Here is a 26,628-nt window from a genome sequence, read left to right as displayed (position 1 = left end):
GTTGCACTGTACTATGAGGAAACGGTACTAATAATGTGAAACTATTGGTAAACCGTAAACATTTGTCAGAAGGCAATAGGATAAAGACTTCCGGCTCCTCGGGCTGGTGCGAATATTTCAATGTCCGTATGTGCCAAACCGTTGGTTTGTGACACACCTTTACGCGTCTCTCGTTCGCTGCGCTCGCACGAAAGCTATAGCCTAACCTAAAACCAATCCATCTTCCGTTCATTATTCGATATGGTGGCGACATATTTCTAATTTGCGAACGTGTCGGATCGGTTGTGAGGTTGGACTAGATTTTTTCGAGCGAGCGGAGCGAGCGAGCAACGATCACAATTTCCAACCTATACATACACCTTATATTGCCTTGCATATATGTCGTGTTATTACCTAATTTTGTCAGCCATTTCGGACATCACATTGCACTGTACTATGAGGAAATAGTACTATTTATGTGAAACTATTCATAAACTGTAAACATGTGTCGGTAGGCAATAGGATAAATACTTCCGGCTCCTCGGGCTGGTGCGAATATTTCAATGTCCGTATGTGCCAAACCGTTGGTTTATGACACACCTTTACGCGTCTCACGCTCGCGGCGCTCGCTCGAAAACTATAGCCTAACCTAAAACCAATCCATCTTGCGTTCATTATTCGATATGGTGGCGACATATTTCAAATTTGGGAACGTGTCGGATCGGTTGTGAGGTTGGACGAGATTTTTACGAGCGAGCGGAGCGAGCGAGCAACGGTCACAATTTCCAAGCTATACATATACCATATATTGTCTTGCATATATTTCGAGCTTGTACCTAATTGTGTCAGCCATTTCGGACATCACGCTGCACTGTACTATGAGGAAACGGTACTAATTATGTGAAACTATTGGTAAACCGTAAACATTTGTCAGGAGGCAATAGGATCAAGACTTCCGGCTCCTCGGGCTGGTGCGAATATTTCAATGTCCGTATGTGCCAAACCGTTGGTTTGTGTCACACCTTTACGCGTCTCTCGTTCGCTGCGCTCGCACGAAAGCTATAGCCTAACCTAAAGCCAATCCATCTTCCGTTCATTATTCGATATGGTGGCGACATATTTCAAATTTGCGAACGTGTCGGATCGGTTGTGAGGTTGGACTACATTTTTTCGAGCGAGCGGAGCGAGCGAGCAACGATCACAATTTCCAACCTATACATACACCTTATATTGCCTTGCATATATGTCGTGTTATTACATAATTTTGTCTGCCATTTCGGACATCACATTGCACTGTACTATGAGGAAACGGTACTAATTATGTGAAACTGTTGGTAAACCGTAAACATTTGTCAGAAGGCAATAGGATAAAGACTTTCGGCTCCTCGGGCTGGTGCGAATATTTCAATGTCCGTATGTGCCAAACCGTTGGTTTGTGACACACCTTTACGCGTCTCTCGCTCGCTGCGCTAGCACGAAAGCTATAGCCTAACCTAAAACCAATCCATCTTCCGTTCATTATTCGATATGGTGGCGACATGTTTCGAATTTGCGAACGTGTGGGATCGCTTTTGAGATTGGACCAGATTTTTACGAGCGAGCGGAGCGAGCGTGCAACGGTCACAATTTCCAAGCTATACATATACCTTATATTGCCTTGCTTATATTTCGTGCTAGTACCTAATTTTGTCAGCGATTTCGGACATCACATTGCTCTGAACTATGAGGAAACGTTACTAATTATGTGAAACTATTGGTAAGCCGTAAACATTTGTCAGAAGGCAATAGGATAAAGACTTCCGGCCCCTCGGGCTGGTGCGAATATTTCAATATCCGTATGTGCCAAACCGTTGGTTTGTGACACACATTTACGCGTGTCTCGCTCGCTGCGCTCGCACGAAAGCTATAGCCTATCCTAAAACCAATCCATCTTCCGTTCATTATTCGATATGGTGGCGACATATTTCAAATTTGGGAACGTGTCGGATCGGTTGTGAGGTTGGACGAGATTTTTACGAGCGAGCGGAGCGAGCGAGCAACGGTCACAATTTCCAAGCTATACATATACCATATATTGTCTTGCATATATTTCGTGCTTGTACCTAATTTTGTCAGCCATTTCGGACATCACGTTGCATTGTACTATGTGGAAATAGTACTATTTATGTGAAGCTATTCATAAACTGTAAACATGTGTCGGTAGGCAATAGGATAAATACTTCCGGCTCCTCGGGCTGGTGCGAATATTTCAATGTCCGTATGTGCCAAACCGTTGGTTTGTGACACACCTTTACGCGTCTCTCGCTCGCTGCGCTCGCACGAAAGCTATAGCCTAACCTAAAACCAATCCATCTTCGGTTCATTATTCGATATGGTGGCGACATGTTTCGAATTTGCGAACGTGTGGGATCGGTTGTGAGGTTGGACCAGATTTTTACGAGCGAGCGGAACGAGCGTGCAACGGTCACAATTTCCAAGCTATACATATACCTTATATTGTCTTGCATATATTTCGTGCTTGTACCTAATTTTGTCAGCCATTTCGGACATCACGTTGCACTGTACTATGAGGAAACGGTACTAATTATGTGAAACTATTGGTAAACCGTAAACATTTGTCAGAAGGCAATAGGATAAAGACATCCGGCTCCTCGGGCTAGTGCGAATATATCAATGTCCGTATGTGCCAAACCGATGGTTTGTGACACACCTTTACGCGTCTCTCGTTCGCTGCGCTCGCACGAAAGCTATAGCCTAACCTAAAACCAATCCATCTTCCGTTCATTATTCGATATGGTGGCGACATATTTCAAATTTGCGAACGTGTGGGATCGGTTGTGAGGTTGGACTAGATTTTTACGAGCGAGCGGAGCGAGCGAGCAACGGTCACAATTTCCAAGCTATACATATACCTTATATTGCCTTCCATATATTTCGTGCTTGTACCTAATTTTGTCAGCCATTTCGGACATCACGTTGCACTGTACTATGAGGAAACGGTACTAATAATGTGAAACTATTGGTAAACCGTAAACATTTGTCAGAAGGCAATAGGATAAAGACTTCCGGCTCCTCGGGCTGGTGCGAATATATCAATGTCCGTATGTGCCAAACCGATGGTTTGTGACACACCTTTACGCGTCTCTCGTTCGCTGCGATCGCACGAAAGCTATAGCCTAACCTAAAACCAATCCATCTTCCGTTCATTATTCGATATGGTGGCGACATATTTCTAATTTGCGAACGTGTCGGATCGGTTGTGAGGTTGGACTAGATTTTTTCGAGCGAGCGGAGCGAGCGAGCAACGATCACAATTTCCAACCTATACATACACCTTATATTGCCTTGCATATATGTCGTGTTATTACCTAATTTTGTCAGCCATTTCGGACATCACATTGCACTGTACTATGAGGAAATAGTACTATTTATGTGAAACTATTCATAAACTGTAAACATGTGTCGGTAGGCAATAGGATAAATACTTCCGGCTCCTCGGGCTGGTGCGAATATTTCAATGTCCGTATGTGCCAAACCGTTGGTTTATGACACACCTTTACGCGTCTCACGCTCGCGGCGCTCGCTCGAAAACTATAGCCTAACCTAAAACCAATCCATCTTGCGTTCATTATTCGATATGGTGGCGACATATTTCAAATTTGGGAACGTGTCGGATCGGTTGTGAGGTTGGACGAGATTTTTACGAGCGAGCGGAGCAAGCGAGCAACGGTCACAATTTCCAAGCTATACATATACCATATATTGTCTTGCATATATTTCGAGCTTGTACCTAATTGTGTCAGCCATTTCGGACATCACGCTGCACTGTACTATGAGGAAACGGTACTAATTATGTGAAACTATTGGTAAACCGTAAACATTTGTCAGAAGGCAATAGGATAAAGACTTCCGGCCCCTCGGGCTGGTGCGAATATTTCAATGTCCGTATGTGCCAAACCGTTGGTTTATGACACACCTTTACGCGTCTCTCGCTCGCTGCGCTCGCTCGAGAACTATAGCCTAACCTAAAACCAATCCATCTTGCGTTCATTATTCGATATGATGGCGACATATTTCAAATTTGCGAACGTGTCGGATCGGTTGTGGGGTTGGACTAGATTTTTACGAGCGAGCGGAGCGAGCGAGCAACGGTCACAATTTCCAAGCTATACATATACCTTATATTGCCTTCCATATATTTCGTGTTATTACCTAATTGTGTCAGCCATTTCGGACATCACGCTGCACTGTACTATGAGGAAACGGTACTAATTCTGTGAAACTATTGGTAAACCGTAAACATTTGTCAGAAGGCAATAGGATAAAGACTTCCGGCCCCTCGGGCTGGTGCGAATATTTCAATGTCCGTATGTGCCAAACCGTTGGTTTATGACACACCTTTACGCGTCTCTCGGTCGCTGCGCTCGCTCGAAAACTATAGCCTAACCTAAAACCAATCCATCTTGCGTTCATTATTCGATATGATGGCGACATATTTCAAATTTGCGAACGTGTCGGATCGGTTGTGGGGTTGGACTAGATTTTTACGAGCGAGCGGAGCGAGCGAGCAACGGTCACAATTTCCAAGCTATACATATACCTTATATTGCCTTCCATATATTTCGTGTTATTACCTAATTGTGTCAGCCATTTCGGACATCACGCTGCACTGTACTATGAGGAAACGGTACTAATTATGTGAAACTATTGGTAAACCGTAAACATTTGTCAGAAGGCAATAGGATAAAGACTTCCGGCCCCTCGGGCTGGTGCGAATATTTCAATGTCCGTATGTGCCAAACCGTTGGTTTATGACACACCTTTACGCGTCTCTCGCTCGCTGCGCTCGCTCGAAAACTATAGCCTAACCTAAAACCAATCCATCTTGCGTTCATTATTCGATATGATGGCGACATATTTCAAATTTGCGAACGTGTCGGATCGGTTGTGGGGTTGGACTAGATTTTTACGATCGAGCGGAGCGAGCGAGCAACGGTCACAATTTCCAAGCTATACATATACCTTATATTGCCTTCCATATATTTCGTGTTATTACCTAATTTTGTCAGCCATTTCGGACATCACATTGCATTGTACTATGTGGAAATAGTACTATTTATGTGAAACTATTCATAAACTGTAAACATGTGTCGGTAGGCAATAGGATAAATACTTCCGGCTCCTCGGGCTGGTGCGAATATTTCAATGTCCGTATGTGCCAAACCGTTGGTTTATGACACACCGATACGCGTCTCTGGCTCGCTGCGCTCGCTCGAAAACTATAGCCAAACCTAAAACCAATCCATCTTGCGTTGACTATTCGATATGATGGCGACATATTTCAAATTTGCGAACGTGTCGGATCGGTTGTGGGGTTGGACTAGATTTTTACGAGCGAGCGGAGCGAGCGAGCAACGGTCACAATTTCCAAGCTATACATATACCATATATTGTCTTGCATATATTTCGTGCTTGTACCTAATTTTGTCAGCCATTTCGGACATCACGTTGCACTGTACTATGAGGAAACGGTACTAATTATGTGAAACTATTGGTAAACCGTAAACATTTGTCAGAAGGCAATAGGATAAAGACTTCCGGCCCCTCGGGCTGGTGCGAATATTTCAATGTCCGTATGTGCCAAACCGTTGGTTTATGACACACCTTTACGCGTCTCTCGCTCGCTGCGCTCGTTCGAAAACTATAGCCTAACCTAAAACCAATCCATCTTCCGTTCATTATTCGATATGGTGGCGACATATTTCAAATTTGCGAACATGTGGGATCGGTTGTGAGGTTGGACTAGATTTTTACGAGCGAGCAGTGCGAGCGAGCAACGGTCACAATTTCCAAGCTATACATATACCATATATTGTCTTGCATATATTTCGTGCTTGTACCTAATTTTGTCAGCCATTTCGGACATCACGTTGCACTGTACTATGAGGAAACGGTACTAATTATGTGAAACTATTGGTAAACCGTAAACATTTGTCAGAAGGCAATAGGATAAAGACTTCCGGCTCCTCGGGCTGGTGCGAATATATCAATGTCCGTATGTGCCAAACCGTTGGTTTATGACACACCTTTACGCGTCTCTCGCTCGCTGCGCTCGCTCGAGAACTATAGCCTAACCTAAAACCAATCCATCTTGCGTTCATTATTCGATATGATGGCGACATATTTCAAATTTGCGAACGTGTCGGATCGGTTGTGGGGTTGGACTAGATTTTTACGAGCGAGCGGAGCGAGCGAGCAACGGTCACAATTTCCAAGCTATACATATACCTTATATTGCCTTCCATATATTTCGTGTTATTACCTAATTGTGTCAGCCATTTCGGACATCACGCTGCACTGTACTATGAGGAAACGGTACTAATTCTGTGAAACTATTGGTAAACCGTAAACATTTGTCAGAAGGCAATAGGATAAAGACTTCCGGCCCCTCGGGCTGGTGCGAATATTTCAATGTCCGTATGTGCCAAACCGTTGGTTTATGACACACCTTTACGCGTCTCTCGGTCGCTGCGCTCGCTCGAAAACTATAGCCTAACCTAAAACCAATCCATCTTGCGTTCATTATTCGATATGATGGCGACATATTTCAAATTTGCGAACGTGTCGGATCGGTTGTGGGGTTGGACTAGATTTTTACGAGCGAGCGAAGCGAGCGAGCAACGGTCACAATTTCCAAGCTATACATATACCTTATATTGCCTTCCATATATTTCGTGTTATTACCTAATTGTGTCAGCCATTTCGGACATCACGCTGCACTGTACTATGAGGAAACGGTACTAATTATGTGAAACTATTGGTAAACCGTAAACATTTGTCAGAAGGCAATAGGATAAAGACTTCCGGCCCCTCGGGCTGGTGCGAATATTTCAATGTCCGTATGTGCCAAACCGTTGGTTTATGACACACCTTTACGCGTCTCTCGCTCGCTGCGCTCGCTCGAAAACTATAGCCTAACCTAAAACCAATCCATCTTGCGTTCATTATTCGATATGATGGCGACATATTTCAAATTTGCGAACGTGTCGGATCGGTTGTGGGGTTGGACTAGATTTTTACGAGCGAGCGGAGCGAGCGAGCAACGGTCACAATTTCCAAGCTATACATATACCTTATATTGCCTTCCATATATTTCGTGTTATTACCTAATTTTGTCAGCCATTTCGGACATCACATTGCATTGTACTATGTGGAAATAGTACTATTTATGTGAAACTATTCATAAACTGTAAACATGTGTCGGTAGGCAATAGGATAAATACTTCCGGCTCCTCGGGCTGGTGCGAATATTTCAATGTCCGTATGTGCCAAACCGTTGGTTTATGACACACCGATACGCGTCTCTGGCTCGCTGCGCTCGCTCGAAAACTATAGCCAAACCTAAAACCAATCCATCTTGCGTTGACTATTCGATATGATGGCGACATATTTCAAATTTGCGAACGTGTCGGATCGGTTGTGGGGTTGGACTAGATTTTTACGAGCGAGCGGAGCGAGCGAGCAACGGTCACAATTTCCAAGCTATACATATACCATATATTGTCTTGCATATATTTCGTGCTTGTACCTAATTTTGTCAGCCATTTCGGACATCACGTTGCACTGTACTATGAGGAAACGGTACTAATTATGTGAAACTATTGGTAAACCGTAAACATTTGTCAGAAGGCAATAGGATAAAGACTTCCGGCCCCTCGGGCTGGTGCGAATATTTCAATGTCCGTATGTGCCAAACCGTTGGTTTATGACACACCTTTACGCGTCTCTCGCTCGCTGCGCTCGTTCGAAAACTATAGCCTAACCTAAAACCAATCCATCTTCCGTTCATTATTCGATATGGTGGCGACATATTTCAAATTTGCGAACATGTGGGATCGGTTGTGAGGTTGGACTAGATTTTTACGAGCGAGCAGTGCGAGCGAGCAACGGTCACAATTTCCAAGCTATACATATACCATATATTGTCTTGCATATATTTCGTGCTTGTACCTAATTTTGTCAGCCATTTCGGACATCACGTTGCACTGTACTATGAGGAAACGGTACTAATTATGTGAAACTATTGGTAAACCGTAAACATTTGTCAGAAGGCAATAGGATAAAGACTTCCGGCTCCTCGGGCTGGTGCGAATATATCAATGTCCGTATGTGCCAAACCGATGGTTTGTGACACACCTTTACGCGTCTCTCGTTCGCTGCGATCGCACGAATGCTATAGCCTAACCTAAAACCAATCCATCTTCCGTTCATTATTCGATATGGTGGCGACATAATTCAAATTTGCGAACGTGTGGGATCGGTTGTGAGGTTGGGCTAGATTTTTACGAGCGAGCGGAGCGAGCGAGCAACGGTCACAATTTCCAAGCTATACATATACCATATATTGTCTTGCATATATTTCGTGCTTGTACCAAATTTTGTCAGCCATTTCGGACTTCACGTTGCACTGTACTATGAGGAAACGGTACTAATAATGTGAAACTATTGGTAAACCGTAAACATTTGTCAGAAGGCAATGGGATAAAGACTTCCGGCTCCTCGGGCTGGTGCGAATATTTCAATGTCCGTATGTGCCAAACCGTTGGTTTGTGACACACCTTTACGCGTCTCTCGTTCGCTGCGCTCGCACGAAAGCTATAGCCTAACCTAAAACCAATCCATCTTCCGTTCATTATTCGATATGGTGGCGACATATTTCTAATTTGCGAACGTGTCGGATCGGTTGTGAGGTTGGACTAGATTTTTTCGAGCGAGCGGAGCGAGCGAGCAACGATCACAATTTCCAACCTATACATACACCTTATATTGCCTTGCATATATGTCGTGTTATTACCTAATTTTGTCAGCCATTTCGGACATCACATTGCACTGTACTATGAGGAAATAGTACTATTTATGTGAAACTATTCATAAACTGTAAACATGTGTCGGTAGGCAATAGGATAAATACTTCCGGCTCCTCGGGCTGGTGCGAATATTTCAATGTCCGTATGTGCCAAACCGTTGGTTTATGACACACCTTTACGCGTCTCACGCTCGCGGCGCTCGCTCGAAAACTATAGCCTAACCTAAAACCAATCCATCTTGCGTTCATTATTCGATATGGTGGCGACATATTTCAAATTTGGGAACGTGTCGGATCGGTTGTGAGGTTGGACGAGATTTTTACGAGCGAGCGGAGCGAGCGAGCAACGGTCACAATTTCCAAGCTATACATATACCATATATTGTCTTGCATATATTTCGAGCTTGTACCTAATTGTGTCAGCCATTTCGGACATCACGCTGCACTGTACTATGAGGAAACGGTACTAATTATGTGAAACTATTGGTAAACCGTAAACATTTGTCAGGAGGCAATAGGATCAAGGCTTCCGGCTCCTCGGGCTGGTGCGAATATTTCAATGTCCGTATGTGCCAAACCGTTGGTTTGTGTCACACCTTTACGCGTCTCTCGTTCGCTGCGCTCGCACGAAAGCTATAGCCTAACCTAAAACCAATCCATCTTCCGTTCATTATTCGATATGGTGGCGACATATTTCAAATTTGCGAACGTGTCGGATCGGTTGTGAGGTTGGACTACATTTTTTCGAGCGAGCGGAGCGAGCGAGCAACGATCACAATTTCCAACCTATACATACACCTTATATTGCCTTGCATATATGTCGTGTTATTACCTAATTTTGTCTGCCATTTCGGACATCACATTGCACTGTACTATGAGGAAACGGTACTAATTATGTGAAACTGTTGGTAAACCGTAAACATTTGTCAGAAGGCAATAGGATAAATACTTTCGGCTCCCCGGGCTGGTGCGAATATTTCAATGTCCGTATGTGCCAAACCGTTGGTTTGTGACACACCTTTACGCGTCTCTCGCTCGCTGCGCTAGCACGAAAGCTATAGCCTAACCTAAAACCAATCCATCTTCCGTTCATTATTCGATATGGTGGCGACATGTTTCGAATTTGCGAACGTGTGGGATCGCTTGTGAGATTGGACCAGATTTTTACGAGCGAGCGGAGCGAGCGTGCAACGGTCACAATTTCCAAGCTATACATATACCTTATATTGCCTTGCTTATATTTCGTGCTAGTACCTAATTTTGTCAGCGATTTCGGACATCACATTGCTCTGAACTATGAGGAAACGGTACTAATTATGTGAAACTATTGGTAAGCCGTAAACATTTGTCAGAAGGCAATAGGATAAAGACTTCCGGCCCCTCGGGCTGGTGCGAATATTTCAATATCCGTATGTGCCAAACCGTTGGTTTGTGACACACATTTACGTGTGTCTCGCTCGCTGCGCTCGCACGAAAGCTATAGCCTAACCTAAAACCAATCCATCTTCCGTTCATTATTCGATATGGTGGCGACATATTTCAAATTTGGGAACGTGTCGGATCGGTTGTGAGGTTGGACGAGATTTTTACGAGCGAGCGGAGCGAGCGAGCAACGGTCACAATTTCCAAGCTATACATATACCATATATTGTCTTGCATATATTTCGTGCTTGTACCTAATTTTGTCAGCCATTTCGGACATCACGTTGCATTGTACTATGTGGAAATAGTACTATTTATGTGAAACTATTCACAAACTGTAAACATGTGTCGGTAGGCAATAGGATAAATACTTCCGGCTCCTCGGGCTGGTGCGAATATTTCAATGTCCGTATGTGCCAAACCGTTGGTTTGTGACACACCTTTACGCGTCTCTCGCTCGCTGCGCTCGCACGAAAGCTATAGCCTAACCTAAAACCAATCCATCTTCGGTTCATTATTCGATATGGTGGCGACATGTTTCGAATTTGCGAACGTGTGGGATCGGTTGTGAGGTTGGACCAGATTTTTACGAGCGAGCGGAGCGAGCGTGCAACGGTCACAATTTCCAAGCTATACATATACCTTATATTGTCTTGCATATACTTCGTGCTTGTACCTAATTTGGTCAGCAATTTCGGACATCACGTTGCACTGTACTATGAGGAAACGGTACTAATTATGTGAAACTATTGGTAAACCGTAAACATTTGACAGAAGGCAATAGGATAAAGACATCCGGCTCCTCGGGCTAGTGCGAATATATCAATGTCCGTATGTGCCAAACCGATGGTTTGTGACACACCTTTACGTGTCTCTCGTTCGCTGCGCTCGCACGAAAGCTATAGCCTAACCTAAAACCAATCCATCTTCCGTTCATTATTCGATATGGTGGCGACATATTTCAAATTTGCGAACGTGTGGGATCGGTTGTGAGGTTGGACTAGATTTTTACGAGCGAGCGGAGCGAGCGAGCAACGGTCACAATTTCCAAGCTATACATATACCTTATATTGCCTTCCATATATTTCGTGCTTGTACCTAATTTTGTCAGCCATTTCGGACATCACGTTGCACTGTACTATGAGGAAACGGTACTAATTATGTGCAACTATTGGTAAACCGTAAACATTTGTCAGAAGGCAATAGGATAAAGACTTCCGGCTCCTCGGGCTGGTGCGAATATATCAATGTCCGTATGTGCCAAACCGATGGTTTGTGACACACCTTTACGCGTCTCTCGGTCGCTGCGATCGCACGAAAGCTATAGCCTAACCTAAAACCAATCCATCTTCCGTTCATTATTCGATATGGTGGCGACATATTTCTAATTTGCGAACGTGTCGGATCGGTTGTGAGGTTGGACTAGATATTTTCGAGCGAGCGGAGCGAGCGAGCAACGGTCACAATTTCCAAGCTATACATATACCATATATTGTCTTGCATATATTTCGTGCTTGTACCTAATTTTGTCAGCCATTTCGGACATCACGTTGCATTGTACTATGTGGAAATAGTACTATTTATGTGAAACTATTCATAAACTGTAAACATGTGTCGGTAGGCAATAGGATAAATACTTCCGGCTCCTCGGGCTGGTGCGAACATTTCAATGTCCGTATGTGCCAAACCGTTGGTTTGTGACACACCTTTACGCGTCTCTCGCTCGCTGCGCTCGCACGAAAGCTATAGCCTAACCTAAAACCAATCCATCTTCGGTTCATTATTCGATATGGTGGCGACATGTTTCGAATTTGCGAACGTGTGGGATCGGTTGTGAGGTTGGACCAGATTTTTACGAGCGAGCGGAGCGAGCGTGCAACGGTCACAATTTCCAAGCTATACATATACCTTATATTGTCTTGCATATATTTCGTGCTTGTACCTAATTTTGTCAGCCATTTCGGACATCACGTTGCACTGTACTATGAGGAAACGGTACTAATTATGTGAAACTATTGGTAAACCGTAAACATTTGTCAGAAGGCAATAGGATAAAGACATCCGGCTCCTCGGGCTAGTGCGAATATATCAATGTCCGTATGTGCCAAACCGATGGTTTGTGACACACCTTTACGCGTCTCTCGTTCGCTGCGCTCGCACGAAAGCTATAGCCTAACCTAAAACCAATCCATCTTCCGTTCATTATTCGTTATGGTGGCGACATATTTCAAATTTGCGAACGTGTGGGATCGGTTGTGAGGTTGGACTAGATTTTTACGAGCGAGCGGAGCGAGCGAGCAACGGTCACAATTTCCAAGCTATACATATACCTTATATTGCCTTCCATATATTTCGTGCTATTACCTAATTTTGTCAGCCATTTCGGACATCACATTGCACTGTACTATGAGGAAATAGTACTATTTATGTGAAACTATTCATAAACTGTAAACATGTGTCGGTAGGCAATAGGATAAATACTTCCGGCTCCTCGGGCTGGTGCGAATATTTCAATGTCCGTATGTGCCAAACCGTTGGTTTATGACACACCTTTACGCGTCTCTTCCTCGCGGCGCTCGCTCGAAAACTATAGCCTAACCTAAAACCAATCCATCTTGCGTTCATTATTCGATATGATGGCGACATATTTCAAATTTGCGAACGTGTCGGATCGGTTGTGGGGTTGGACTAGATTTTTACGAGCGAGCGGAGCGAGCGAGCAACGGTCACAATTTCCAAGCTATACATATAACATATATTGTCTTGCATATATTTCGTGCTTGTACCTAATTTTGTCAGCCATTTCGGACATCACGTTGCCCTGTACTATGAGCAAACGGTACTAATTATGTGAAACTATTGGTAAACCGTAAACATTTGTCAGAAGGCAATAGGATAAAGACTTCCGGCTCGTCGGGCTGGTGCGAATATATCAATGTCCGTATGTGCCAAACCGATGGTTTGTGACACACCTTTACGCGTCTCTCGTTCGCTGCGATCGCACGAGAGCTATAGCCTAACCTAAAACCAATCCATCTTCCGTTCATTATTCGATATGGTGGCGACATGTTTCGAATTTGCGAACGTGTGGGATCGGTTGTGAGGTTGGACCAGATTTTTACGAGCGAGCGGAGCGAGCGTGCAACGGTCACAATTTCCAAGCTATACATATACCTTATATTGTCTTGCATATACTTCGTGCTTGTACCTAATTTGGTCAGCCATTTCGGACATCACGTTGCACTGTACTATGAGGAAACGGTACTAATTATGTGAAACTATTGGTAAACCGTAAACATTTGACAGAAGGCAATAGGATAAAGACATCCGGCTCCTCGGGCTAGTGCGAATATATCAATGTCCGTATGTGCCAAACCGATGGTTTGTGACACACCTTTACGTGTCTCTCGTTCGCTGCGCTCGCACGAAAGCTATAGCCTAACCTAAAACCAATCCATCTTCCGTTCATTATTCGATATGGTGGCGACATATTTCAAATTTGCGAACGTGTGGGATCGGTTGTGAGGTTGGACTAGATTTTTACGAGCGAGCGGAGCGAGCGAGCAACGGTCACAATTTCCAAGCTATACATATACCATATATTGTCTTGCATATATTTCGAGCTTGTACCTAATTGTGTCAGCCATTTCGGACATCACGCTGCACTGTACTATGAGGAAACGGTACTAATTATGTGAAACTATTGGTAAACCGTAAACATTTGTCAGAAGGCAATAGGATAAAGACTTCCGGCCCCTCGGGCTGGTGCGAATATTTCAATGTCCGTATGTGCCAAACCGTTGGTTTATGACACACCTTTACGCGTCTCTCGCTCGCTGCGCTCGCTCGAGAACTATAGCCTAACCTAAAACCAATCCATCTTGCGTTCATTATTCGATATGATGGCGACATATTTCAAATTTGCGAACGTGTCGGATCGGTTGTGGGGTTGGACTAGATTTTTACGAGCGAGCGGAGCGAGCGAGCAACGGTCACAATTTCCAAGCTATACATATACCTTATATTGCCTTCCATATATTTCGTGTTATTACCTAATTGTGTCAGCCATTTCGGACATCACGCTGCACTGTACTATGAGGAAACGGTACTAATTCTGTGAAACTATTGGTAAACCGTAAACATTTGTCAGAAGGCAATAGGATAAAGACTTCCGGCCCCTCGGGCTGGTGCGAATATTTCAATGTCCGTATGTGCCAAACCGTTGGTTTATGACACACCTTTACGCGTCTCTCGCTCGCTGCGCTCGCTCGAAAACTATAGCCTAACCTAAAACCAATCCATCTTGCGTTCATTATTCGATATGATGGCGACATATTTCAAATTTGCGAACGTGTCGGATCGGTTGTGGGGTTGGACTAGATTTTTACGAGCGAGCGGAGCGAGCGAGCAACGGTCACAATTTCCAAGCTATACATATACCTTATATTGCCTTCCATATATTTCGTGTTATTACCTAATTGTGTCAGCCATTTCGGACATCACGCTGCACTGTACTATGAGGAAACGGTACTAATTATGTGAAACTATTGGTAAACCGTAAACATTTGTCAGAAGGCAATAGGATAAAGACTTCCGGCCCCTCGGGCTGGTGCGAATATTTCAATGTCCGTATGTGCCAAACCGTTGGTTTATGACACACCTTTACGCGTCTCTCGCTCGCTGCGCTCGCTCGAAAACTATAGCCTAACCTAAAACCAATCCATCTTGCGTTCATTATTCGATATGATGGCGACATATTTCAAATTTGCGAACGTGTCGGATCGGTTGTGGGGTTGGACTAGATTTTTACGAGCGAGCGGAGCGAGCGAGCAACGGTCACAATTTCCAAGCTATACATATACCTTATATTGCCTTCCATATATTTCGTGTTATTACCTAATTTTGTCAGCCATTTCGGACATCACATTGCATTGTACTATGTGGAAATAGTACTATTTATGTGAAACTATTCATAAACTGTAAACATGTGTCGGTAGGCAATAGGATAAATACTTCCGGCTCCTCGGGCTGGTGCGAATATTTCAATGTCCGTATGTGCCAAACCGTTGGTTTATGACACACCGATACGCGTCTCTGGCTCGCTGCGCTCGCTCGAAAACTATAGCCAAACCTAAAACCAATCCATCTTGCGTTGACTATTCGATATGATGGCGACATATTTCAAATTTGCGAACGTGTCGGATCGGTTGTGGGGTTGGACTAGATTTTTACGAGCGAGCGGAGCGAGCGAGCAACGGTCACAATTTCCAAGCTATACATATACCATATATTGTCTTGCATATATTTCGTGCTTGTACCTAATTTTGTCAGCCATTTCGGACATCACGTTGCACTGTACTATGAGGAAACGGTACTAATTATGTGAAACTATTGGTAAACCGTAAACATTTGTCAGAAGGCAATAGGATAAAGACTTCCGGCCCCTCGGGCTGGTGCGAATATTTCAATGTCCGTATGTGCCAAACCGTTGGTTTATGACACACCTTTACGCGTCTCTCGCTCGCTGCGCTCGTTCGAAAACTATAGCCTAACCTAAAACCAATCCATCTTCCGTTCATTATTCGATATGGTGGCGACATATTTCAAATTTGCGAACGTGTGGGATCGGTTGTGAGGTTGGACTAGATTTTTACGAGCGAGCAGTGCGAGCGAGCAACGGTCACAATTTCCAAGCTATACATATACCATATATTGTCTTGCATATATTTCGTGCTTGTACCTAATTTTGTCAGCCATTTCGGACATCACGTTGCACTGTACTATGAGGAAACGGTACTAATTATGTGAAACTATTGGTAAACCGTAAACATTTGTCAGAAGGCAATAGGATAAAGACTTCCGGCTCCTCGGGCTGGTGCGAATATATCAATGTCCGTATGTGCCAAACCGATAGTTTGTGACACACCTTTACGCGTCTCTCGTTCGCTGCGATCGCACGAAAGCTATAGCCTAACCTAAAACCAATCCATCTTCCGTTCATTATTCGATATGGTGGCGACATAATTCAAATTTGCGAACGTGTGGGATCGGTTGTGAGGTTGGGCTAGATTTTTACGAGCGAGCGGAGCGAGCGAGCAACGGTCACAATTTCCAAGCTATACATATACCATATATTGTCTTGCATATATTTCGTGCTTGTACCAAATTTTGTCAGCCATTTCGGACTTCACGTTGCACTGTACTATGAGGAAACGGTACTAATAATGTGAAACTATTGGTAAACCGTAAACATTTGTCAGAAGGCAATGGGATAAAGACTTCCGGCTCCTCGGGCTGGTGCGAATATTTCAATGTCCGTATGTGCCAAACCGTTGGTTTGTGACACACCTTTACGCGTCTCTCGTTCGCTGCGCTCGCACGAAAGCTATAGCCTAACCTAAAACCAATCCATCTTCCGTTCATTATTCGATATGGTGGCGACATATTTCTAATTTGCGAACGTGTCGGATCGGTTGTGAGGTTGGACTAGATTTTTTCGAGCGAGCGGAGCGAGCGAGCAACGATCACAATTTCCAACCTATACATACACCTTATATTGCCTTGCATATATGTCGTGTTATTACCTAATTTTGTCAGCCATTTCGGACATCACATTGCACTGTACTATGAGGAAATAGTACTATTTATGTGAAACTATTCATAAACTGTAAACATGTGTCGGTAGGCAATAGGATAAATACTTCCGGCTCCTCGGGCTGGTGCGAATATTTCAATGTCCGTATGTGCCAAACCGTTGGTTTATGACACACCTTTACGCGTCTCACGCTCGCGGCGCTCGCTCGAAAACTATAGCCTAACCTAAAACCAATCCATCTTGCGTTCATTATTCGATATGGTGGCGACATATTTCAAATTTGGGAACGTGTCGGATCGGTTGTGAGGTTGGACGAGATTTTTACGAGCGAGCGGAGCGAGCGAGCAACGGTCACAATTTCCAAGCTATACATATACCATATATTGTCTTGCATATATTTCGAGCTTGTACCTAATTGTGTCAGCCATTTCGGACATCACGCTGCACTGTACTATGAGGAAACGGTACTAATTATGTGAAACTATTGGTAAACCGTAAACATTTGTCAGGAGGCAATAGGATCAAGGCTTCCGGCTCCTCGGGCTGGTGCGAATATTTCAATGTCCGTATGTGCCAAACCGTTGGTTTGTGTCACACCTTTACGCGTCTCTCGTTCGCTGCGCTCGCACGAAAGCTATAGCCTAACCTAAAACCAATCCATCTTCCGTTCATTATTCGATATGGTGGCGACATATTTCAAATTTGCGAACGTGTCGGATCGGTTGTGAGGTTGGACTACATTTTTTCGAGCGAGCGGAGCGAGCGAGCAACGATCACAATTTCCAACCTATACATACACCTTATATTGCCTTGCATATATGTCGTGTTATTACCTAATTTTGTCTGCCATTTCGGACATCACATTGCACTGTACTATGAGGAAACGGTACTAATTATGTGAAACTGTTGGTAAACCGTAAACATTTGTCAGAAGGCAATAGGATAAATACTTTCGGCTCCCCGGGCTGGTGCGAATATTTCAATGTCCGTATGTGCCAAACCGTTGGTTTGTGACACACCTTTACGCGTCTCTCGCTCGCTGCGCTAGCACGAAAGCTATAGCCTAACCTAAAACCAATCCATCTTCCGTTCATTATTCGATATGGTGGCGACATGTTTCGAATTTGCGAACGTGTGGGATCGCTTGTGAGATTGGACCAGATTTTTACGAGCGAGCGGAGCGAGCGTGCAACGGTCACAATTTCCAAGCTATACATATACCTTATATTGCCTTGCTTATATTTCGTGCTAGTACCTAATTTTGTCAGCGATTTCGGACATCACATTGCTCTGAACTATGAGGAAACGGTACTAATTATGTGAAACTATTGGTAAGCCGTAAACATTTGTCAGAAGGCAATAGGATAAAGACTTCCGGCCCCTCGGGCTGGTGCGAATATTTCAATATCCGTATGTGCCAAACCGTTGGTTTGTGACACACATTTACGTGTGTCTCGCTCGCTGCGCTCGCACGAAAGCTATAGCCTAACCTAAAACCAATCCATCTTCCGTTCATTATTCGATATGGTGGCGACATATTTCAAATTTGGGAACGTGTCGGATCGGTTGTGAGGTTGGACGAGATTTTTACGAGCGAGCGGAGCGAGCGAGCAACGGTCACAATTTCCAAGCTATACATATACCATATATTGTCTTGCATATATTTCGTGCTTGTACCTAATTTTGTCAGCCATTTCGGACATCACGTTGCATTGTACTATGTGGAAATAGTACTATTTATGTGAAACTATTCACAAACTGTAAACATGTGTCGGTAGGCAATAGGATAAATACTTCCGGCTCCTCGGGCTGGTGCGAATATTTCAATGTCCGTATGTGCCAAACCGTTGGTTTGTGACACACCTTTACGCGTCTCTCGCTCGCTGCGCTCGCACGAAAGCTATAGCCTAACCTAAAACCAATCCATCTTCGGTTCATTATTCGATATGGTGGCGACATGTTTCGAATTTGCGAACGTGTGGGATCGGTTGTGAGGTTGGACCAGATTTTTACGAGCGAGCGGAGCGAGCGTGCAACGGTCACAATTTCCAAGCTATACATATACCTTATATTGTCTTGCATATACTTCGTGCTTGTACCTAATTTGGTCAGCCATTTCGGACATCACGTTGCACTGTACTATGAGGAAACGGTACTAATTATGTGAAACTATTGGTAAACCGTAAACATTTGACAGAAGGCAATAGGATAAAGACATCCGGCTCCTCGGGCTAGTGCGAATATATCAATGTCCGTATGTGCCAAACCGATGGTTTGTGACACACCTTTACGTGTCTCTCGTTCGCTGCGCTCGCACGAAAGCTATAGCCTAACCTAAAACCAATCCATCTTCCGTTCATTATTCGATATGGTGGCGACATATTTCAAATTTGCGAACGTGTGGGATCGGTTGTGAGGTTGGACTAGATTTTTACGAGCGAGCGGAGCGAGCGAGCAACGGTCACAATTTCCAAGCTATACATATACCTTATATTGCCTTCCATATATTTCGTGCTTGTACCTAATTTTGTCAGCCATTTCGGACATCACGTTGCACTGTACTATGAGGAAACGGTACTAATTATGTGCAACTATTGGTAAACCGTAAACATTTGTCAGAAGGCAATAGGATAAAGACTTCCGGCTCCTCGGGCTGGTGCGAATATATCAATGTCCGTATGTGCCAAACCGATGGTTTGTGACACACCTTTACGCGTCTCTCGGTCGCTGCGATCGCACGAAAGCTATAGCCTAACCTAAAACCAATCCATCTTCCGTTCATTATTCGATATGGTGGCGACATATTTCTAATTTGCGAACGTGTCGGATCGGTTGTGAGGTTGGACTAGATATTTTCGAGCGAGCGGAGCGAGCGAGCAACGGTCACAATTTCCAAGCTATACATATACCATATATTGTCTTGCATATATTTCGTGCTTGTACCTAATTTTGTCAGCCATTTCGGACATCACGTTGCATTGTACTATGTGGAAATAGTACTATTTATGTGAAACTATTCATAAACTGTAAACATGTGTCGGTAGGCAATAGGATAAATACTTCCGGCTCCTCGGGCTGGTGCGAACATTTCAATGTCCGTATGTGCCAAACCGTTGGTTTGTGACACACCTTTACGCGTCTCTCGCTCGCTGCGCTCGCACGAAAGCTATAGCCTAACCTAAAACCAATCCATCTTCGGTTCATTATTCGATATGGTGGCGACATGTTTCGAATTTGCGAACGTGTGGGATCGGTTGTGAGGTTGGACCAGATTTTTACGAGCGAGCGGAGCGAGCGTGCAACGGTCACAATTTCCAAGCTATACATATACCTTATATTGTCTTGCATATATTTCGTGCTTGTACCTAATTTTGTCAGCCATTTCGGACATCACGTTGCACTGTACTATGAGGAAACGGTACTAATTATGTGAAACTATTGGTAAACCGTAAACATTTGTCAGAAGGCAATAGGATAAAGACATCCGGCTCCTCGGGCTAGTGCGAATATATCAATGTCCGTATGTGCCAAACCGATGGTTTGTGACACACCTTTACGCGTCTCTCGTTCGCTGCGCTCGCACGAAAGCTATAGCCTAACCTAAAACCAATCCATCTTCCGTTCATTATTCGTTATGGTGGCGACATATTTCAAATTTGCGAACGTGTGGGATCGGTTGTGAGGTTGGACTAGATTTTTACGAGCGAGCGGAGCGAGCGAGCAACGGTCACAATTTCCAAGCTATACATATACCTTATATTGCCTTCCATATATTTCGTGCTATTACCTAATTTTGTCAGCCATTTCGGACATCACATTGCACTGTACTATGAGGAAATAGTACTATTTATGTGAAACTATTCATAAACTGTAAACATGTGTCGGTAGGCAATAGGATAAATACTTCCGGCTCCTCGGGCTGGTGCGAATATTTCAATGTCCGTATGTGCCAAACCGTTGGTTTATGACACACCTTTACGCGTCTCTTCCTCGCGGCGCTCGCTCGAAAACTATAGCCTAACCTAAAACCAATCCATCTTGCGTTCATTATTCGATATGATGGCGACATATTTCAAATTTGCGAACGTGTCGGATCGGTTGTGGGGTTGGACTAGATTTTTACGAGCGAGCGGAGCGAGCGAGCAACGGTCACAATTTCCAAGCTATACATATAACATATATTGTCTTGCATATATTTCGTGCTTGTACCTAATTTTGTCAGCCATTTCGGACATCACGTTGCCCTGTACTATGAGCAAACGGTACTAATTATGTGAAACTATTGGTAAACCGTAAACATTTGTCAGAAGGCAATAGGATAAAGACTTCCGGCTCGTCGGGCTGGTGCGAATATATCAATGTCCGTATGTGCCAAACCGATGGTTTGTGACACACCTTTACGCGTCTCTCGTTCGCTGCGATCGCACGAGAGCTATAGCCTAACCTAAAACCAATCCATCTTCCGTTCATTATTCGATATGGTGGCGACATGTTTCGAATTTGCGAACGTGTGGGATCGGTTGTGAGGTTGGACCAGATTTTTACGAGCGAGCGGAGCGAGCGTGCAACGGTCACAATTTCCAAGCTATACATATACCTTATATTGCCTTGCTTATATTTCGTGCTAGTACCTAATTTTGTCAGCGATTTCGGACATCACATTGCTCTGTACTATGAGGAAACGGTACTAATTATGTGAAACTATTGGTAAACCGTAAACATTTGTCAGAAGGCAATAGGATAAAGACTTCCGGCCCCTCGGGCTGGTGCGAATATTTCAATATCCGTATGTGCCAAACCGTTGGTTTGTGACACACATTTACGCGTCTCTCGCTCGCTGCGCTCGCACGAAAGCTATAGCCTAACCTAAAACCAATCCATCTTGCGTTCATTATTCGATATGGTGGCGACATATTTCAAATTTGCGAACGTGTGGGATCGGTTGTGAGGTTGGACTAGATTTTTACGAGCGAGCGGAGCGAGCGAGCAACGATCACAATTTCCAACCTATATATACACCTTATATTGCCTTGCATATATGTCGTGTTATTACCTAATTTTGTCAGCAATTTCGGACATCACATTGCATTGTACTATGTGGAAATAGTACTATTTATGTGAAACTATTCATAAACTGTAAACATGTGTCGGTAGGCAATAGGATAAATACTTCCGGCTCCTCGGGCTGGTGCGAATATTTCAATGTCCGTATGTGCCAAACCGTTGGTTTATGACACACCGATACGCGTCTCTGGCTCGCTGCGCTCGCTCGAAAACTATAGCCAAACCTAAAACCAATCCATCTTGTGTTCATTATTCGATATGATGGCGACATATTTCAAATATGCGAACGTGTCGGATCGGTTGTGGGGTTGGACTAGATTTTTACGAGCGAGCGGAGCGAGCGAGCAACGGTCACAATTTCCAAGCTATACATATACCATATATTGTCTTGCATATATTTCGAGCTTGTACCTAATTTTGTCAGCCATTTCGGACATCACGCTGCACTGTACTATGAGGAAACGGTACTAATTATGTGAAACTATTGGTAAACCGTAAACATTTGTCAGTAGGCAATAGGATAAAGACTTCCGGCTCCTCGGGCTGGTGCGAATGTTTCAATGTCCGTATGTGCCAAACCGTTGGTTTATGACACACCTTTACGCGTCTCTCGCTCGCTGCGCTCGTTCGAAAACTATAGCCTAACCTAAAACCAATCCATCTTCCGTTCATTATTCCATATGGTGGGGACATAATTCAAATTTGCGAACGTGTGGGATCGGTTGTGAGGTTGGACTAGATTTTTACGAGCGAGCGGAGCGAGCGAGCAACGATCACAATTTCCAACCTATATATACACCTTATATTGCCTTGCATATATGTCGTGTTATTACCTAATTTTGTCAGCAATTTCGGACATCACATTGCATTGTACTATGTGGAAATAGTACTATTTATGTGAAACTATTCATAAACTGTAAACATGTGTCGGTAGGCAATAGGATAAATACTTCCGGCTCCTCGGGCTGGTGCGAATATTTCAATGTCCGTATGTGCCAAACCGTTGGTTTATGACACACCGATACGCGTCTCTGGCTCGCTGCGCTCGCACGAAAGCTATAGCCTAACCTAAAACCAATCCATCTTCCGTTCATTATTCGATATGGTGGCGACATGTTTCGAATTTGCGAACGTGTGGGATCGGTTGTGAGGTTGGACCAGATTTTTACGAGCGAGCGGAGCGAGCGTGCAACGGTCACAATTTCCAAGCTATACATATACCTTATATTGCCTTGCTTATATTTCGTGCTAGTACCTAATTTTGTCAGCGATTTCGGACATCACATTGCTCTGTACTATGAGGAAACGGTACTAATTATGTGAAACTATTGGTAAACCGTAAACATTTGTCAGAAGGCAATAGGATAAAGACTTCCGGCCCCTCGGGCTGGTGCGAATATTTCAATATCCGTATGTGCCAAACCGTTGGTTTGTGACACACATTTACGCGTCTCTCGCTCGCTGCGCTCGCACGAAAGCTATAGCCTAACCTAAAACCAATCCATCTTTCGATCATTATTCGATATGGTGGCGACATATTTCAAATTTGGGAACGTGTCGGATCGGTTGTGAGGTTGGACGAGATTTTTACGAGCGAGCGGAGCGAGCGAGCAACGGTCACAATTTCCAAGCTATACATATACCATATATTGTCTTGCATATATTTCGTGCTTGTACCTAATTTTGTCAGCCATTCCGGACATCACGTTGCATTGTACTATGTGGAAATAGTACTATTTATGTGAAACTATTCATAAACTGTAAACATGTGTCGGTAGGCAATAGGATAAATACTTCCGGCTCCTCGGGCTGGTGCGAATATTTCAATGTCCGTATGTGCCAAACCGTTGGTTCATGACACACCGATACGCGTCTCTGGCTCGCTGCGCTCGCTCGAAAACTGTAGCCAAACCTAAAACCAATCCATCTTGCGTTCATTATTCGATATGATGGCGACATATTTCAAATTTGCGAACGTGTCGGATCGGTTGTGGGGTTGGACTAGATTTTTACGAGCGAGCGGAGCGAGCGAACAACGGTCACAATTTCCAAGCTATACATATACCATATATTGTCTTGCATATATTTCGAGCTTGTACCTAATTTTGTCAGCCATTTCGGACATCACGCTGCACTGTACTATGAGGAAACGGTACTAATTATGTGAAACTATTCATAAACTGTAAGCATTTGTCAGTAGGCAATAGGATAAAGACTTCCGGCTCCTCGGGCTGGTGCGAATGTTTCAATGTCCGTATGTGCCAAACCGTTGGTTTATGACACACCTTTACGCGTCTCTCGCTCGCTGCGCTCGTTCGAAAACTATAGCCTAACCTAAAACCAATCCATCTTCCGTTCATTATTCCATATGGTGGGGACATAATTCAAATTTGCGAACGTGTGGGATCGGTTGTGAGGTTGGACTAGATTTTTACGAGCGAGCGGAGCGAGCGAGCAACGATCACAATTTCCAACCTATATATACACCTTATATTGCCTTGCATATATGTCGTGTTATTACCTAATTTTGTCAGCAATTTCGGACATCACATTGCATTGTACTATGTGGAAATAGTACTATTTATGTGAAACTATTCATAAACTGTAAACATGTGTCGGTAGGCAATAGGATAAATACTTCCGGCTCCTCGGGCTGTTGCGAATATTTCAATGTCCGTATGTGCCAAACCGTTGGTTTATGACACACCGATACGCGTCTCTGGCTCGCTGCGCTCGCTCGAAAACTATAGCCAAACCTAAAACCAATCCATCTTGTGTTCATTATTCGATATGATGGCGACATATTTCAAATTTGCGAACGTGTCGGATCGGTTGTGGGGTTGGACTAGATTTTTACGAGCGAGCGGAGCGAGCGAGCAACGGTCACAATTTCCAAGCTATACATATACCATATATTGTCTTGCATATATTTCGAGCTTGTACCTAATTTTGTCAGCCATTTCGGACATCACGCTGCACTGTACTATGAGGAAACGGTACTAATTATGTGAAACTATTGGTAAACCGTAAACATTTGTCAGGAGGCAATAGGATAAAGACTTCCGGCTCCTCGGGCTGGTGCGAATATTTCAATGTCCGTATGTGCCAAACCGTTGGTTCATGACACACCGATACGCGTCTCTGGCTCGCTGCGCTCGCTCGAAAACTGTAGCCAAACCTAAAACCAATCCATCTTGTGTTCATTATTCGATATGATGGCGACATATTTCAAATTTGCGAACGTGTCGGATCGGTTGTGGGGTTGGACTAGATTTTTACGAGCGAGCGGAGCTAGCGAGCAACGGTCACAATTTCCAAGCTATACATATACCATATATTGTCTTGCATATATTTCGAGCTTGTACCTAATTTTGTCAGCCATTTCGGACATCACGCTGCACTGTACTATGAGGAAACGGTACTAATTATGTGAAACTATTGGTAAACCGTAAACATTTGTCAGGAGGCAATAGGATAAAGACTTCCGGCTCCTCGGGCTGGTGCGAATATTTCAATGTCCGTATGTGCCAAACCGTTGGTTCATGACACACCGATACGCGTCTCTGGCTCGCTGCGCTCGCTCGAAAACTGTAGCCAAACCTAAAACCAATCCATCTTGCGTTCATTATTCGATATGATGGCGACATATTTCAAATTTGCGAACGTGTCGGATCGGTTGCGGGTTGGACTAGATTTTTACGAGCGAGCGGAGCGAGCGAGCAACGGTCACAATTTCCAAGCTATACATATACCATATATTGTCTTGCATATATTTCGAGCTTGTACCTAATTTTGTCAGCCATTTCGGACATCACGCTGCACTGTACTATGAGGAAACGGTACTAATTATGTGAAACTATTCATAAACTGTAAGCATTTGTCAGTAGGCAATAGGATAAAGACTTCCGGCTCCTCGGGCTGGTGCGAATGTTTCAATGTCCGTATGTGCCAAACCGTTGGTTTATGACACACCTTTACGCGTCTCTCGCTCGCTGCGCTCGTTCGAAAACTATAGCCTAACCTAAAACCAATCCATCTTCCGTTCATTATTCCATATGGTGGGGACATAATTCAAATTTGCGAACGTGTGGGATCGGTTGTGAGGTTGGACTAGATTTTTACGAGCGAGCGGAGCGAGCGAGCAACGATCACAATTTCCAACCTATATATACACCTTATATTGCCTTGCATATATGTCGTGTTATTACCTAATTTTGTCAGCAATTTCGGACATCACATTGCACTGTACTATGAGGAAACGGTACTATTTATGTGAAACTATTCATAAACTGTAAACATGTGTCGGTAGGCAATAGGATAAATACTTCCGGCTCCTCGGGCTGGTGCGAATATTTCAATGTCCGTATGTGCCAAACCGTTGGTTTATGACACACCGATACGCGTCTCTAGCTCGCTGCGCTCGCTCGAAAACTATAGCCAAACCTAAAACCAATCCATCTTGTGTTCATTATTCGATATGATGGCGACATATTTCAAATATGCGAACGTGTCGGATCGGTTGTGGGGTTGGACTAGATTTTTACGAGCGAGCGGAGCGAGCGAGCAACGGTCACAATTTCCAAGCTATACATATACCATATATTGTCTTGCATATATTCCGAGCTTGTACCTAATTTTGTCAGCCATTTCGGACATCACGCTGCACTGTACTATGAGGAAACGGTACTAATTATGTGAAACT

This window comes from Bombus affinis, unplaced genomic scaffold, assembly GCF_024516045.1.
Source record: "Bombus affinis isolate iyBomAffi1 unplaced genomic scaffold, iyBomAffi1.2 ctg00000083.1, whole genome shotgun sequence".
NCBI classification, from domain to species: Eukaryota; Metazoa; Arthropoda; class Insecta; order Hymenoptera; family Apidae; genus Bombus; species Bombus affinis.
Note: the sequence above shows the minus strand (reverse complement) of the source record.